The sequence below is a fragment of the Vigna unguiculata genome, chromosome 1 (genome assembly GCF_037176805.1).
Source record: "Vigna unguiculata cultivar grain cowpea cultivar isolate G323 ecotype 2 chromosome 1, ASM3717680v1, whole genome shotgun sequence".
NCBI lineage: Eukaryota > Viridiplantae > Streptophyta > Magnoliopsida > Fabales > Fabaceae > Vigna > Vigna unguiculata.
Window position 1 is genome coordinate 23523882 of NC_140792.1, and position 15289 is coordinate 23539170.

At 29.4% G+C, this 15289-nt stretch overlaps 1 non-coding gene across 1 annotated transcript; it reads left to right on the forward strand.

Moving 5' to 3' along the window:
* The first annotated feature begins 12661 nt into the window (after positions 1–12661).
* TRNAS-UGA (transfer RNA serine (anticodon UGA)) lies at positions 12662–12743 on the forward strand. Its single transcript has one exon. It is a non-coding gene; the product is annotated as a tRNA-Ser (tRNA).
* The last annotated feature ends 2546 nt before the right edge of the window (positions 12744–15289 follow it).

Below are 15289 nucleotides of genomic sequence, written 5' to 3' on the forward strand. Positions count from 1 at the left end.
CTCCAATTCATACCAGTTTAGTTTACCTGTATTTCAACAACACATATGCATAATTTAGACTGCATTTGGTTCCCAAAACGCCAAGCACACATAGTTAGATTATATCCAATGCATAATTCCATTATATTCATACATTTGGGTCAAAATTTCAATACAATAGCACCAAACCCACAACCCCCAAAACTCATCTCATATTCAACACGAAATTCATCACACAAAAATCAGTACACTTAACAAGTATGACCTAAAGCATTCAATTTCGGGTTCAGCTCCCCTAACCTGGAATTAGTGATCAAAAATCGAAAAGATAGAAGCCTTGATTCGCAATCTCCCTCTTGGTCCAGCCCTTGCACACCCACAACTCTACCCACACTCTCAAATTCGTGCTTCTCTCTATAGCAAATAGTTAGCAAAAATAAAGCTCATTCTTTACCCACCAAGGTTTGAACCCGTGACCTTCCACTCATAAGGCCAAAGCACAACCACTATGCCAATTCACATTTGGTGATACCCTCCAATCAAAAACAGTTTACATCATCAATTCCATACTCATACATATTATTAAAAATTAATAATAAAACAACAACACATAATTGGCATATATAGGACTCGAAACCAAGTCCTCTCACACAACCAAAGTACTCTCAACAACTTGAGCTAATACTTTTCCACGTCACACCAACCAACAATTAATGTCATAAAGGCTTTTTTTACTCACATTTATTAATTAATTAATTATTTATTTAATTAATTTCACGGGTCTTACCGTCTCCGTGCTAAACTTCTAATGGCAACCAATTTGATTATCTGGGATGAAGCACCAATGATGAATAAAATGTGCTTTGAGGCATTTGATAGAACACTAAGAGATATTATGTGAAATGTTGATGATGCTAATAATGACAAACCATTTGGTGGCAAAGCAATTGTGTTGGGAGGTGACTTTAGACAAATTCTACCCATTATCATGAAAGGATCTAGGTTTGATATCATCAAATCAGCAATCAACTATTCAGAGTTATGAAATTGTTGTCAAGTGCTAAAATTGTCCAAGAACATGAGATTAAGTACTACAACAAATACTCAAACAGCCAATGATATCAAAGAATTTGCTGATTGGATATTGAAGATTGGAGACAGATAAATGGATCTAAATGAGAATGGTGAGTGCATGGTTGAAATTCCAGAACAGCTGCTGATTACAAATACAAATATACATGTATTGTCATTGGTTGAATTTGTCTATCCTCAATTTGTGGTTAACATGATGAAGCTTAATTATTTTGATGATGAAGCAATCTTGTGCCCAACAAATGATTCTGTAAAGCAAGTAAATGATTTCATGTTGTCTTTATTAGGTGGTAAAGAGGTGACTTATTTAAGTTCAGATACACCTTGCCAATCTGATGAACAAGATGAAGTCCAATCTGAATGGTTTACATCTGAATTTTTAAATGATATCAAATGTTCAGGAATACCAAATCATAAACTTAAGTTGGAAACAGGTGTGCCAATTATGCTCTTGAGAAATATTGATCAAGCGAAAGGTCTTTGCAATGGCACAAGATTGCAAGTCAACCATTTAGGCAAGAATGTAATCTCTGCAACTGTAATTACTGGAAAAAACATTGGTGACAAGATTTTTATACCAAGAATGGATTTAGTTCCATCTAATTCAGGGTTGCCTTTCAAATTTCAAAGACAGTTTCTGATATCCTTATGCTTTGCAATGACAATTAACAAAAGTCAAGGACAAATACTTTCTAGAGTCGGGCTTTATCTTCCACAACCTGTATTCACACATGGTCAACTATATGTTGTTATTTCTAGAGTAAAAACCAAAAGAGGATTGAAAATACTTATACTGGATGAAGATGGAAATGTCACAAACACAACTAAAAACGTTGTGTACAAAGAAATTTTTGAAACTCTTTGACAAAGAAGACATTATAGGTATGTAATTTATAATTTTGTTTTGATTTGAAAGTTTGTATAAATATAGATCAACTTATTTTTGTTCTGTTCTACAATACAGGAAAATCATTGCCTAAAATCCAAGGCTTACAAGGAACATCATGCTACAACAAAGGTTGAATTAAGAAGTAATAAATGTTGTGTACAAAAGAAATTTATGAAGTTGATTAACAAAAACAAAAACATTATAGGTATGTAATTTATTATTTTTTATTCTTATTTTAACAAAGTAGTGTATTAGTCATCTTTTTGTTGTTGGTTGTTGCAGATAAAAGAATAGACAAAACAACATAAAATGAAATAAAATATAGACTTCACATACCACTTTAATTACATTCTAAATTGATTTATTCTATTTATACACTTCACAATTTTTTAAAGACACTATATTTTTATCATATAGATTATTAAATATCCAAAAACCCCTTGCTATTACTAAAAATATTACATCTAAAAAAAACCCGTGCGTTGCACGAGTAAAAAAACTAATAATACACAAATGTCTATGTTATAAAAATTACTTTTTAAATTATTGTTTAAGTTTTTGTGAAATGTAAAAAATACGTGAAAGTTGTTCAAAAATATTTAAAAATTCATTAAAAAGGCTTGAATGTACATATTTTTAAACGCTGAATTTTAAATTTAAACTTTGATAACATTATTTTATGAATATTCTACTATTTTAAATTTAGATTTCGTCTATTTAAACTTTGAATTTTAAATTTTCTGTCTCGTTGACCATATAAATATTAATTTAAAAAAATCATTACTTCTTTTTTATAGTGTAAATTTCAAATTATAACTTATTTTTTAAAATTGTTATAAAAGTTTAATTTATCTGTTTTTTCTTCTTTTTAGTAATAAGAAAGTGATTCTATAATAATTTTAAGAAAATAAATTAAATAGGCGAAAATAAATTTATATATATATATATATATATATATATATAATATAAATAGAAAATCTTATATATATATATATATATATATATATATACTTATATACTATTTATTTATTTCCATGTTTGATTTTATTATAATTTTATACAAAATAAACAATTTTAATAAGATAATAAATTTTGATAAATATAAGTATCATATTTATATATTAAATTAGTTACATTTTTTATGTATTTGGCAATGTTTGGATTTTAATTTTGTTTTGACTTTGAATTTCAAATTAAAATGTTGTTACCATATTTTAATAGTTTTTGTGATTTTGAATTTCAAATTAAAATTTTATTATCATATATTTCAAATTTCAAATTTGGCAATATGTATCTTAATTTTAGAAAAAAAAAACACTAAAATTTTTGGTGATTTTTATATCTTTAAAATATTAAGATTTATAATTTTCACTTTATAATAATACATTTATGTCTATGTTATCAAAATTATTTTTTAAATTAATGTTTAAGCTTTCCAAAAAGTGAAAAAATATGTGACTGTTTAAAAACATTAAAAAAGCTTTAAATTTTTATGAATTAAATTTCCAAAAAGTGTCAACACCTATGAAAAAGTAGTAGAATAATTGATCGTATATAATATTTTGAAAAGTTAATCTTCATAATTTTAAGATTTATGAAGAATATAATATTATAAATGAGAAAGGAAAACAAAAGAACATGTGTTTAAGTGTGAGAGAAGTTTTTCAAATTTGAAATAAAGTTTTCTTCTAATCAAATTTAAATATTAATATTAATATAAATAAGTACAAATAGTATTTTAAAAATTATTATTAATATTTATATCTTTTACGTCATATTTACATAAGTTTGTTTCATGTGTGAATTGTAACACCCCATTTAATTAATAACCCTAATTAAAGGAAGTGTCACACAGAATAAAATGGTAAGCAAGGTCCTGGAGTATAAACGCTACTCCTTACAATTATCCCAAAAGGAACCAGGAAAGGATTAAGGCACACCACGATGCCGGTTACAAAAAAAGAATAAGAGATCTAAGTATTCAAAATAAAGTTCTAAGATAAGGCGGTACATGGGCCACAACCAGAAAGGAAGACATGAACAAGCAAACTCCAACTCAGATAGTCTATGCAGCGGAATCACCATTTCCCTGTTGACCACGAGGAGTTCTCGCATCTGCTCACATCAATAAATTGATGATCATTGCAAAGAGAGAAAACCACACACATAACAATCAAATAAGCAAAGGGTAAGCTAGAATAGAAAATGATTTATCATACAGTTACATACAATTTCATAGTCCAAGATGCATATGTCAACCAATCATGTTATGACTTGCAAAAAATACACTAAGACTCAAGACACGACTCACCCGGATACATATAATCAGTCGGATTAAGCGGATGCTTGCACTTGTGGTGGCCTTTACTGCTCTACCGAGCTAATTGTTCCAATGTTTCATCCCCCACACACAAGGTTATCCCTGAAAGTGTTCCAAGCCTCCTACAACTCTCACCACTTGAGTCAGTACGCTCTATATGAGACTAGCTGACTCTTTAGAGCGTCAGGATGCAATCCTTACCTTGAATCCTTACTAAATTATATAAATGAGGCACCACCATGATCTCCCACTGACAGGGGTCATGGAATTACGTCCTGACCAACTAAGGCACCACCACGAGATCTCACCTAGAGATTCATGGAATTACGCCCTAACCAATGAGGCATCACCACGAAACTATCGTGGAATTACGCCCGAACCACATCCAAATCATGTTTCACCAATCAATATAGAATCATTTCTCATGCCAATTCAATGCTACATTTGTAACCAACCATTCCATACATGTCACATGCCAAGATCATGTTAAACTTGTCCATCACAAACCATAAATCATCTTACTCATACATATTCACCCAATTCATGCTTTACAAGATTAATCAATCCAAACATACGAAAAACATCCAAGTATAAAGGGAAAAATAGAACTAAACACATTCTCGCCCAACTTCTTGCCCAGACTGAAAGGTCTTGCTTAGGCGAGAGGTTTCCCTCGCTCAGGCGAGCTCCCTTCGCCTAGGCAAGGGCTCGAGGAGTGGGAACAGTGGCTTCTTGCGTTTCCTCGCTTAGGTGAGCCCTCCTCGCTTAAGTGAGACTACTCCTCGCTCAAAACGAGGACTTGTCGCTTAAGCGACATCTCGGGCAGGAAACCTAGGCGAGCCTCTGCTAGTCTTGCCTAGGCGAGACGTGCTCGCTTGGGCGAGAAAATCATGCTCACCATTATTCTCTCGTGCAACAATCCAATATACACAACCAAACAGCTCAATAAGGCATTTCATAATCCCACAGTAGCACACAGTTCATTCAAACATGAAACAAGCTGGAAAACACGTAGATCTACATAATATATGAAAGACTCTAGCCTCCCTTACCTGGAAAAAGCTAGTAGAAGAGTTTGACACCAACAACGGAGCATAAGAGCTCTAGGAACAAATTAACGAGTTGGAAAAGAAATAGCAGAGTGAGTATTAAAACAAGCTTACTACTAAACCCTAACTGGAAATACGAATATTGATTGGAAAGGTGAGGTATGAGCCGGAGAATACTTGCACAGAGCAAGAAAATGAGACTGAGCTCACTAGATCAAGATTGGGGTTAAACCCTAGCAGAGCACGATTGTAGCTTTAGGAAAGAATGAGGGAACTGATTTTTGAAAAGTGACAGAAATGAGAGTGTTAGCTGGTTTAGGGTCTTTGGTTCCTTATGGGCCAATCCTAGGCCCAACTGATTTGGGGCAGCCCTTAAACGTTAGGGCTAAATAATTAGTGGGCCTTACATGAATATTGAACCACATATTATTAATATTTTAAAAATTTTAATATTAATTCATTTCTGTTTTAAAAATTATTTTATAACAGTAAAATTTTAATATGAATATTATTATTAATTTTTGCGAGAGAAGTTAATCAACATTAAGTTTAATATAAATATTATTAATCCCTCTGAAAATACAAATGCTAGACGGTGAAACGTCCTCAAATTTGACAATACCCACCAAATAAACTTAATGAGCACCAAATCAAACTGATGAGGTACGAAGGATTTATCAAAAATGAGGTTCATATCAAATGTATCTAGAAAATTATTCATTCTGATTTTATTATTGAAGATTTTAAATCATTGAAAGAGCGTAGAACAACATGCTGACTAAAGGTAACTTTTATTTTTTTTTAATATATCATTGTTGATTACTTTACGTTTTACTGTTATATATATTATTGTCATATTTTTTTTTTTTGGATTTGTGCTGATTTTGGTTAGAGAAAATAATGAGAGGAAATAAGTGGTACATATGAAATTTTTTAACTAAAAACGTTGGAGACATAATTTTTAGGATTTGTTACAAAATATAATATATTCTACATTTACAAAATATATTGCGCATGTAGTAGAACTTATAATTAAGACATTTACCTTTTTCAAAATTGTACAATAAACATTTTCATTGTTGAATAACTTTCAATGAAAACAAATAATTTAATACAACTATGAGAACACAAAAATAAGTCAATCCACAAATTACATCCATATTGATAACTTGCTTAACAAAAAATCATTTGACCCTATATTTGGATTCAAGTATCTACATAATTAGTTACATGAATTGTCATTTCCTAGATCTCATTACTTTGATGTTTTTGTTTAGTATTTTCTTATCAACTATTAGACATTTCTATATTTTATGGTAATTACAGAACTCTTTTTGTTCTTGTAGAACAATAACAGATTATCATGAGACATAAATCTTGCCTTACCCAATCTTTGAACCTTTCAGACATATACTCTACGGTCTTGCTTGGAAAGTCTTCGTATCCAACTGCTGGATGGGACAATTGGGAGGTTACCTGTAGGAGGGACTCTGACGAAAGTCAACAAGAGCTCTTAAAGTCAAATCTCATTTTTTAGTATTAATGAGTTGTGTACCTTTAATTGTTGGGGTTCACCTGTATTTATAGAATATTAATCACAAATTACCTGGCTTATGGGCTGAACCTTTATTGGGCTCGTTGGGTCTTCTTTGGGCTTGTGTGGGCCTGATCAGGGCCCAATTGCTAAGCTTATGAAATGATGACTATCATTTCCTAAGTTTAGAGTAGGCGGTCCCTACCGATATGTAACCTTAGTCGCCATGTATGTATTGTTTTTCTATATAGTTAAACTATGATATGTACCAAGCGAGATTATAAGTTGGCAGATAGGACTGGGTACTCGTTCGTACTGCATTTTATTGGCCTAAATGATCCATGAAGAACAATATTTCTAGTTTACCTTTGTAAACATGCTTTGTGAAATCTATAGGTAAATGCTTCTAAGAAATAAGCTTGTGTACGAGTGAGTAAAAACTTCGCACATGCTTTTTTGTTTTATTTAATGAAACAAATTAAAAAGAACATGCATGTCATTAATTAATACACTAGTGTAATAAAGTGAATTTCTAATATAGAATTAAGTGTGGACAAAATTAATAAAATATAGGGTTATATGTCATTCCATATTAATATTAGTATTAATATTAAAAAAAAATTTCAAATAATATTCTAAAATACAAATCAAATAAAATATAACAATTTAAAATAAAAAACATTACAAATAATATTTTAAAAATAATTTAAACAAAAAGTAATAATTACGATTGAAATAAAAATATAATTTACGATTTTAGAAATATATGAAAAAATTAGGGGAAAATGATTATTTTTTTCATATATTTAAAAGTTAAAACAAACATAATGAATATTGATATGAATGTTTACTTTTAAAAGTTATTGTTTGTGATTATTAATAAATATTTATATATTATATTTAAAAATAATATTTAGTAACTTCTTTGTCATTAAAGCAACATAACATTATCATAATTAAAAATTAATTTAATATTACAACAAATTCCGTAAATAAAATAATAAAGTGTAATAAAAATTTTCAATTTCGAGTAAATTTCAAATGCAAAATTTGTAAGTAAACAATAATAATAAAGCGAATAAGTTAAAATAAAATGTAATGATTAATTTAAATAATAATATTAAATAAAATTAATATTATTAACATTAATAATAATAATAATAATAATAATTAATTAAAATATATAATGATTGATTAAATTTATTATTTAATAGTTTGATTGAAAAATAATAATAGTAATAATAATTAATGAAAAAGTTTGAATACAATATAATTACTGATTAAATTGATAATAGTAACAATAAATATATTAATATTAATGATTAAAAGAATAATTAAAAAAATAAATTAAAATAAAATATAACAGCAGGTTATAATTATAATAACAATATTAATAATAATAATAATAACATTAATATTTTAAAAAAATGTTAAAATGAAATATAATTATTTGATAGAATTATAGTTACGATAATAATAGTAATAATAGTAATAGTAATTATGTTAAATATTAAATGTGAAATATATGAATTTTTATTCAAAATCCAATATTTGATTTTTTTTATTAATTGTAAACATACGGACTTAGAAACGCGTGAATTTAAAAAACTATATATCAAAGATCAAATTATGATATGTAACAATGTTTTCATCTTCTTATCCACTAGCACTATAAGAAAAATGTAAAAATCGTAAGTTGAAATCCAAATTCAGTTATTTAAAATTCAATTCCAACTGTGGATAATATAGACTACTAATTCAAGAATTAAATATACATTAGGTGATGGTGGAAGATGAGAAGCAACTATGGTAAATTGAGAGGTTTATAAATGTTTACAAAGAGATTGAATTAAAAATAAATTAATTAATATTAATTATAAGTTATAATACATTAGATCAATTAGGTTATAAAATATTTGAAGTATATTATATCTAGATGGATATGGTAGAAGTTTTTGAATTTTAACATATAGATAACACTGCAATGTTTATAAGTGCCTTGAGTGCCACCAAATATCATTGGTAGTGTTGATATTTATTGTTGTAATAATTATTAATGCAAGTGTGTTGGAATAGGTAAATTAATTCTCAAGAAGGCTAGAAGTTTTTCATATGCAGTTATTGGTATAACTATTATTCATATTCTAAGAAGTGATTGATATTCTTTCCAACATCAATTCATTTACTAGAACATGCAAAGTAAAAAGTTGTTCATAATTAATGTTGTGAGCAAAATTAGAAAACAATATGTGCTGAAAGTAGGTATTCCAAGTTGTAAAAAGCTTCTTCAAGAAGCTAAGTTAAAAGTTATGTTTAATCTAACAAGTTTTTAATCAATTAAAGTCAATTAAAAGAGAGATTCATGACACTAGAATGCAAATTTGTGGCTTATGCAAGATAGGTAAGTATTGGAAGATCAGAAGTTTTGAAATCTGTCCAAAGTTTCTTCAAGAAGTTAAGTCAATTTTTTTAAACTAATATAATAGACTTTTTGCTACAATGCACAAAGATAGATGTAGTGCATTGAGAAACAAAACACAATGCATAATTGTTTTCTTCGTAACTAATTCGTTGGAAGAGGAAAATAAGCATTAGAAGAGTTTTGGTGTAATGCGCATTCACGCATGCACGCGCACACGCACACACACACACACACATATGGCAATGTGTCACACACACACACACATATGGTAGTGTATCACACACACATGGCAATGCACACACACACACACATGGCAGTGCACGCACACACACACACATATGCCATAATATTAATTATACTTTTTTGGAAGATGAAAAAGCTTCTTGAAGAAGATATGTTAAACTTTAAAAATAAAATTCATATGTTATGTTAGTATTTTATGTAATACATTTTCTTTGTATAATAAACATTTTACATAATAAAGATAATTACACTTAAGTTTTAAAGAAGTATACCAAGAGAAAGAAAAAAAACCTAGCACATAAGTGGAACAAAGAGACCATTAGTTTTTTTTTAGGAAAAATAAAGTGTAATCGGTTCATGCAAAAAGTTAACAAGAAGAAGAAGTTGAACCCAAAATAAGAAGAAAAGGGTTTAAATGTTGGAATGAAGGAAAGAAGAAGAAGAAGAAAGTGTGGCAACCTGAATTCAAAAAAGGTGTCTCATTAATGGTGTTACACTATTTGAAGATGACAAGCGAGAACAACAACACCGAGAGGAGAAAATTAAAAAACCTAGCATAGAAGAAGAAAACCAAACACAAAAGAAGAACAAAAAATAAGAGCTTGAGAAATGAAAAAGAGAATAAGCAAGTGTGGTTACCTAAATTCGAAAAACTTGTCTCCTTGATGGTGTTTTGTTTTTTTTAAGACGATGAGCGAGAAAAATAATATCGCAGAGAAAATAAAAAAACCCACCAAAGAAGAAGAAAACCAACAAAAAAGAACAAAAAAATAGAATATCGAAAAAAAAAAGTTTACCAATCTTACATGCATGGTCAGTAAATAGCGAGCAAGAGCCACAAAAAAAGAACCATAAGAAAATACATATCATCGTCATTCTTTACCAAAGAGATGAAATATTGTTCAAAGACTGAAAGTTGAGTAAACTGAAGCTTTCATCAGAGAAAACCTACATGTCCTACAATTCATTGATCTTAAAGAAAACCTTCATTCATCTGAGTAAAAAAAAGACATACAAAATACATAATTGTTGTAGAAGAAGAAAAGCATGAAGAGAAGGCAAACTTGTAGAGAATAAAAGTTAAAATAAAATAAAAAATAACATGAATTTGTTCGATAAGAAAGAAAAGAGTTCTTTAAAAATTGAAACTTTGTCAAGAAAACTAGAAAAATGGAAAAATACATACCATTGTCATTCTTGAAGAGGTCTTAAACATTGAAGATGAAATTATGTTGCTTGTTTTGTGTTTGGAGAATATACATTGCCAGAAAAGAAAAGTAGGAGTGAAGAACTTTCATAGCTTAAACAAAGGGTGAGAGGAAGAGATTGGGACAAAATGTGAGAGGAGAAGAGTGAGAAGGAAATGAATTTTTGAGTGAGTAATACGAGGTAGATTTAGGTTCTCTAGTTTTGCTGATTCATTATTGCTTTTTTTTTATTGCACAATTATGATTGATTGACACATTAGTGTTATTACTATTTGTCGGAAAAAAAATGAGTGGAAGTTTTGCATAATATTATTTAATTAAGAAGTTGCTGATTGTTAGGTTTGCTTTTGTATATAGTATTAGTTTATTTTTTGTGCAAAATTGTGATTGATTGACATGTTAGTATTACTACTGTTTGTGGAAAAAATTTGATGGAAATTTTGTAGAATATATTATTTAATTAAGAAGTTGTTGATTGCTAGGTTTGCTTTTGTATATAATATTAGGTGCTATGTACATAACATATTATAGGCTTTGCAGGAATCATGCATCAAATGATAAAAGAATCACAAGACGAGATGATTTTATAAGACTATTAGACGATACAAGGTAAGCTTATAATACAATATATGTTAAGTCTATCAGATAATACAATAATACTAAATTATTTTATATGGATAAGTTTTTATAATCAAAAGCTTACAATTATAAGAAAATAAAGTGATTAAGTGAAGCTTTAATTAAAGCATACAATTAAAGAAGAACTTTGAACACGTAGAGAATGTTAAAGTTTAATGTTGATTCTAAAAGCAATGATCACGAAATAGAAGATCAATGAAGAATAAATGATCAACAAAGCACTTAATAATCACATTAAGAAATAACTCTGAACACGTCGAGAACATTGAAGCTCAATGTAGATTCTAAGACAAATGATCATGAAATAAAAGATCAATGAAGAACAAAAGATCAACAAAGCACTCAACGATCACATTATTAAGAGATGTTATATAACCGTATTGCTTTCAAAAAATGAGAAAAGGAAAAAAAGATATAGAGAAAAAGTTATATGTGCGAAGTATTATTGTCAAATCCGAAAATATTGGGTTGAGAATTAGTTATTGTAATATACTTCACAAACTGTGAGATTCTACCCTGTGAACTTAGAATATACTCTTTATGTTTGAGAGTCTTGCTTATCATCATTCAAATTGATATTTCTTAAGTTCAAGAGAAGATTAAGAATGTATGTCTGGAAATATTAACACTTGTGTTTGGAGAGACTATACTCGTGACCTGAAAAGATAAATACTTGTGATACTTTGAGAGGTTGAAAAATTTTAGGAGTTGAAATATAGATGAATTTTAAAACAAAAATTACAAGAGTCTTCTAAAGAACAACTTGTCACATACTATTCAAGTATATGGAATCCAACTCAACAAAAGTATTCTACTATTAAAAAAGAAATTCTTGCAATAGTTTTGGATTTACAAAAATTTCAAGTAATTTATTTAATAAAAAGTTTTTAATCCGCACTTATGGCAAAGCAGTCCCAAGTATTTTTTTTTTTAAAAAATCTCAAAATCTAGTTTCAAAACAAATTTTTGCAAGTTAACAAGCTTTATTATCTCGTTAGCATATATTTTAACATGAGAATGAGAATGTTTCTGGCATCAAAATAAGTACAAAGCCAACCAATAAAGATCGATATGATTCCCCATTAGGATCCAATAAAACCCCAAATACTTCAATATTGTTCAGGCCAATAATGCCTCCATCCAAGCTGGCTGCAACCTTGGTCAATATTATTAAAAGTGTTGGCAACAAAATTTTGTCATTTTGTTCCATGTTGTGCGTATTTGTGATATAATTTGCTTTAAATATGCATAAACTTTATATTAAGCTTTAAATTACGAGTAAAGAAGTCGATATGTCCGAGTGGTTAAGGAGATAGACTTGAAATCTATTGGGCTTCACCCACGCAGGTTCGAACCCTGCTGTCGATGAAATGTTTTCATTTAAAGGCCTCGGTCCTAATAGTAAATTTTAATACTCAATTTCATTCGTTTGTATAATTAATAAAAAAAAGGAAAAAATTATAAAAGGTATTAAAATATATTTCATTTGTGAGTCTTTATATGTCATAGTTTTTCTTTTCTGAAATCTAATTAATATGTTTGTTGTGTTTTATTGTAACTTTTAGTATTTTTATTTTTTTATTTAGGGGCAAACTTTCTTAAGGAGATAAGCGCCTTGGTCCTAATTTTTTTATATTTATATAAATTATTATATAATTTAAATTATTTTTTAATTTTAATATATTTTATATATTTAGTATTTCAAAAATTTTTATACATCTATATAAAGATTTTGGAATCTCTAAAATATTTGTTGAAGATCAACCACTGGTCATGATTTTATATTCTTAGTTTTTTTTTCTATATTGTTATTTTGGATTAGGTCAATAAGAGAATATGAATCTATAATATTTTTAATTAGATCTTGAACTTGAGTGCATTCTTGAGGAATATGATTAACGGTTTGATGATATTAATATTTGTTTTTTATTGAATCAACATGTGTAGACAGAATGGAAGAGAAGGTGAGACTAGTACAATTAGAGGTGGTACAAATATCTTTCCTTTTTCAATAGTTTTGAGTTCCATCCTTTTTTTTTTTTTCATTTCTAATGGCTTCAAGCATCCAAGTAACTATTTATGAAGATAGGAGATCATCAACTATCCTCATATGAGAGTCATATTTCACAGTGCAGAATCAGTTGTGATCTACATCCAAAGATGAATATCCTTTTACGCATTCAAACAATGTATGCTACAAAGATGTAGTCATAAATTCAATGAATATGTTAAAAAATCATTTTCACACTGATATAGCAAAATTAAACAACCTATTTTTTTATTATGTTCTTAACCTTCAGAAAATACTTACAAAAAAAAAACAATGAAAATTTTCAGAATATAATTAAACCCCTGTTTTTGTGTTTTTCTTACTTTTCGGAGATACCTAATTTTACTTGATGTTAGGAATCTCCAAGTGATAGAGTCATCTTTGCAAAGTGAAACAAAGCTCTTTTCTTTTAGGTCACAATGGAGTATCTTTAGTAGATTATGAATATTTATGCCTTGTCTTAAAGGTCAAGTAGTCTAAGCTTCTTCTAGGCCTTGTATTAAAGGCCAAGAGGTGTAGGGTTTTAAAAAAACAATCTTGCTTAAGTAGGGAGCATCATAAGCGTCTACTTAAGCAACTCTTTGATGTTTAATTATGATAATAAAGCTAGCTTAGGAAGAGCATCCCACATGTGCCACATGGCAAACTCTTTAATGGATGATTCTCTTACATAGGTAGTGGCCATGTGTCATTATCCTATTAGAGAGACTTTTCATTAAGTAGTTTTCCACATGGCAACACATGATTGGTTTGTTTTGTGAGAGTGAGGATTGCCACATGTCAAACTCTCCTTCACCCAGATAGCATTTTTAGGGTTTTGGTGAATGTTAGCATTTTAGGGTTTAGACCATTTTGGAGACACCTTACTCTATAAATAGAGATGTCTCCCAAATGTATTTCTCACTTTGAGAATGATAATGTTATGCTGCCAAAATTATTTTTAAGCCATAATTCTTCTTTTATTCACTTGCTAGAGCATTCCAAGAGGTCCCTCTAGCACCCATTTCTCTAGAATTGGCCTAACCTCTCTTAGAGCTCCACAAACAAAATTTATCCAACCATTAAATCACCCAAACTGAGAGCCATTTTCTCTCAACATCAAGCTTTCTCGAATCCACCATCCACCATAATCACCATTTCAAGTTTTGACCCAACCTAGCTTGAGGAGGAGGCTATCATATGGTATCAAGAGCTTTGGTTCTACAAGAGCAAAATTTCTTGATCCTTACCTATGTTATTGTTATTCTTTGTGTTGTGTTCATGTGTTTTTCTTTCTAATGAAGGATTATCTTGTTCCTTTTTAAGATATTGAATATGGTGTTGGTTGATTAAGAAAGCTAAGTGAAATCCCCACTGGACATTAAGATAGCAAGCTATCTAGATGTGCAAGTTCCTTTCACAAAGCTCAAGAGAAGAAGATGATGGATTAATTCAAAACAAAAAGGAAATGGAAAGCACATAAACCATAGAAAACCAAGAACAATTAAAGGAAGAAGAAAACATAAAATGGAAAGGAAAGAAATGGTAAAAATGTGAGAAGCACGCCACTACAAGGCTAGGCTAGAAGCCATGGCAATCTTGAAGATGAGTGGATGTGTGCCGCCACTTGCTACGCAAGATAAGGCTTAAAAGTATTCACTCCCTAGGGAGGAAACTCTCACAAATGGTTGAGACACAAGAGTGTTTTTACTTCAAAATGTTCAACCCTTTTACATGTCTAGGAGCACCCCTTATATAGAAGAGTTTAGGGGCCTCTAAGCATATAAAAGATACCTAAGGATGTCTCTACAAAAACCTAAACCTAGCTTCTAGAAACTAGGTCAAATAAGGCTACAAAAATGAAAGACAAAAGAGCCAACTATGG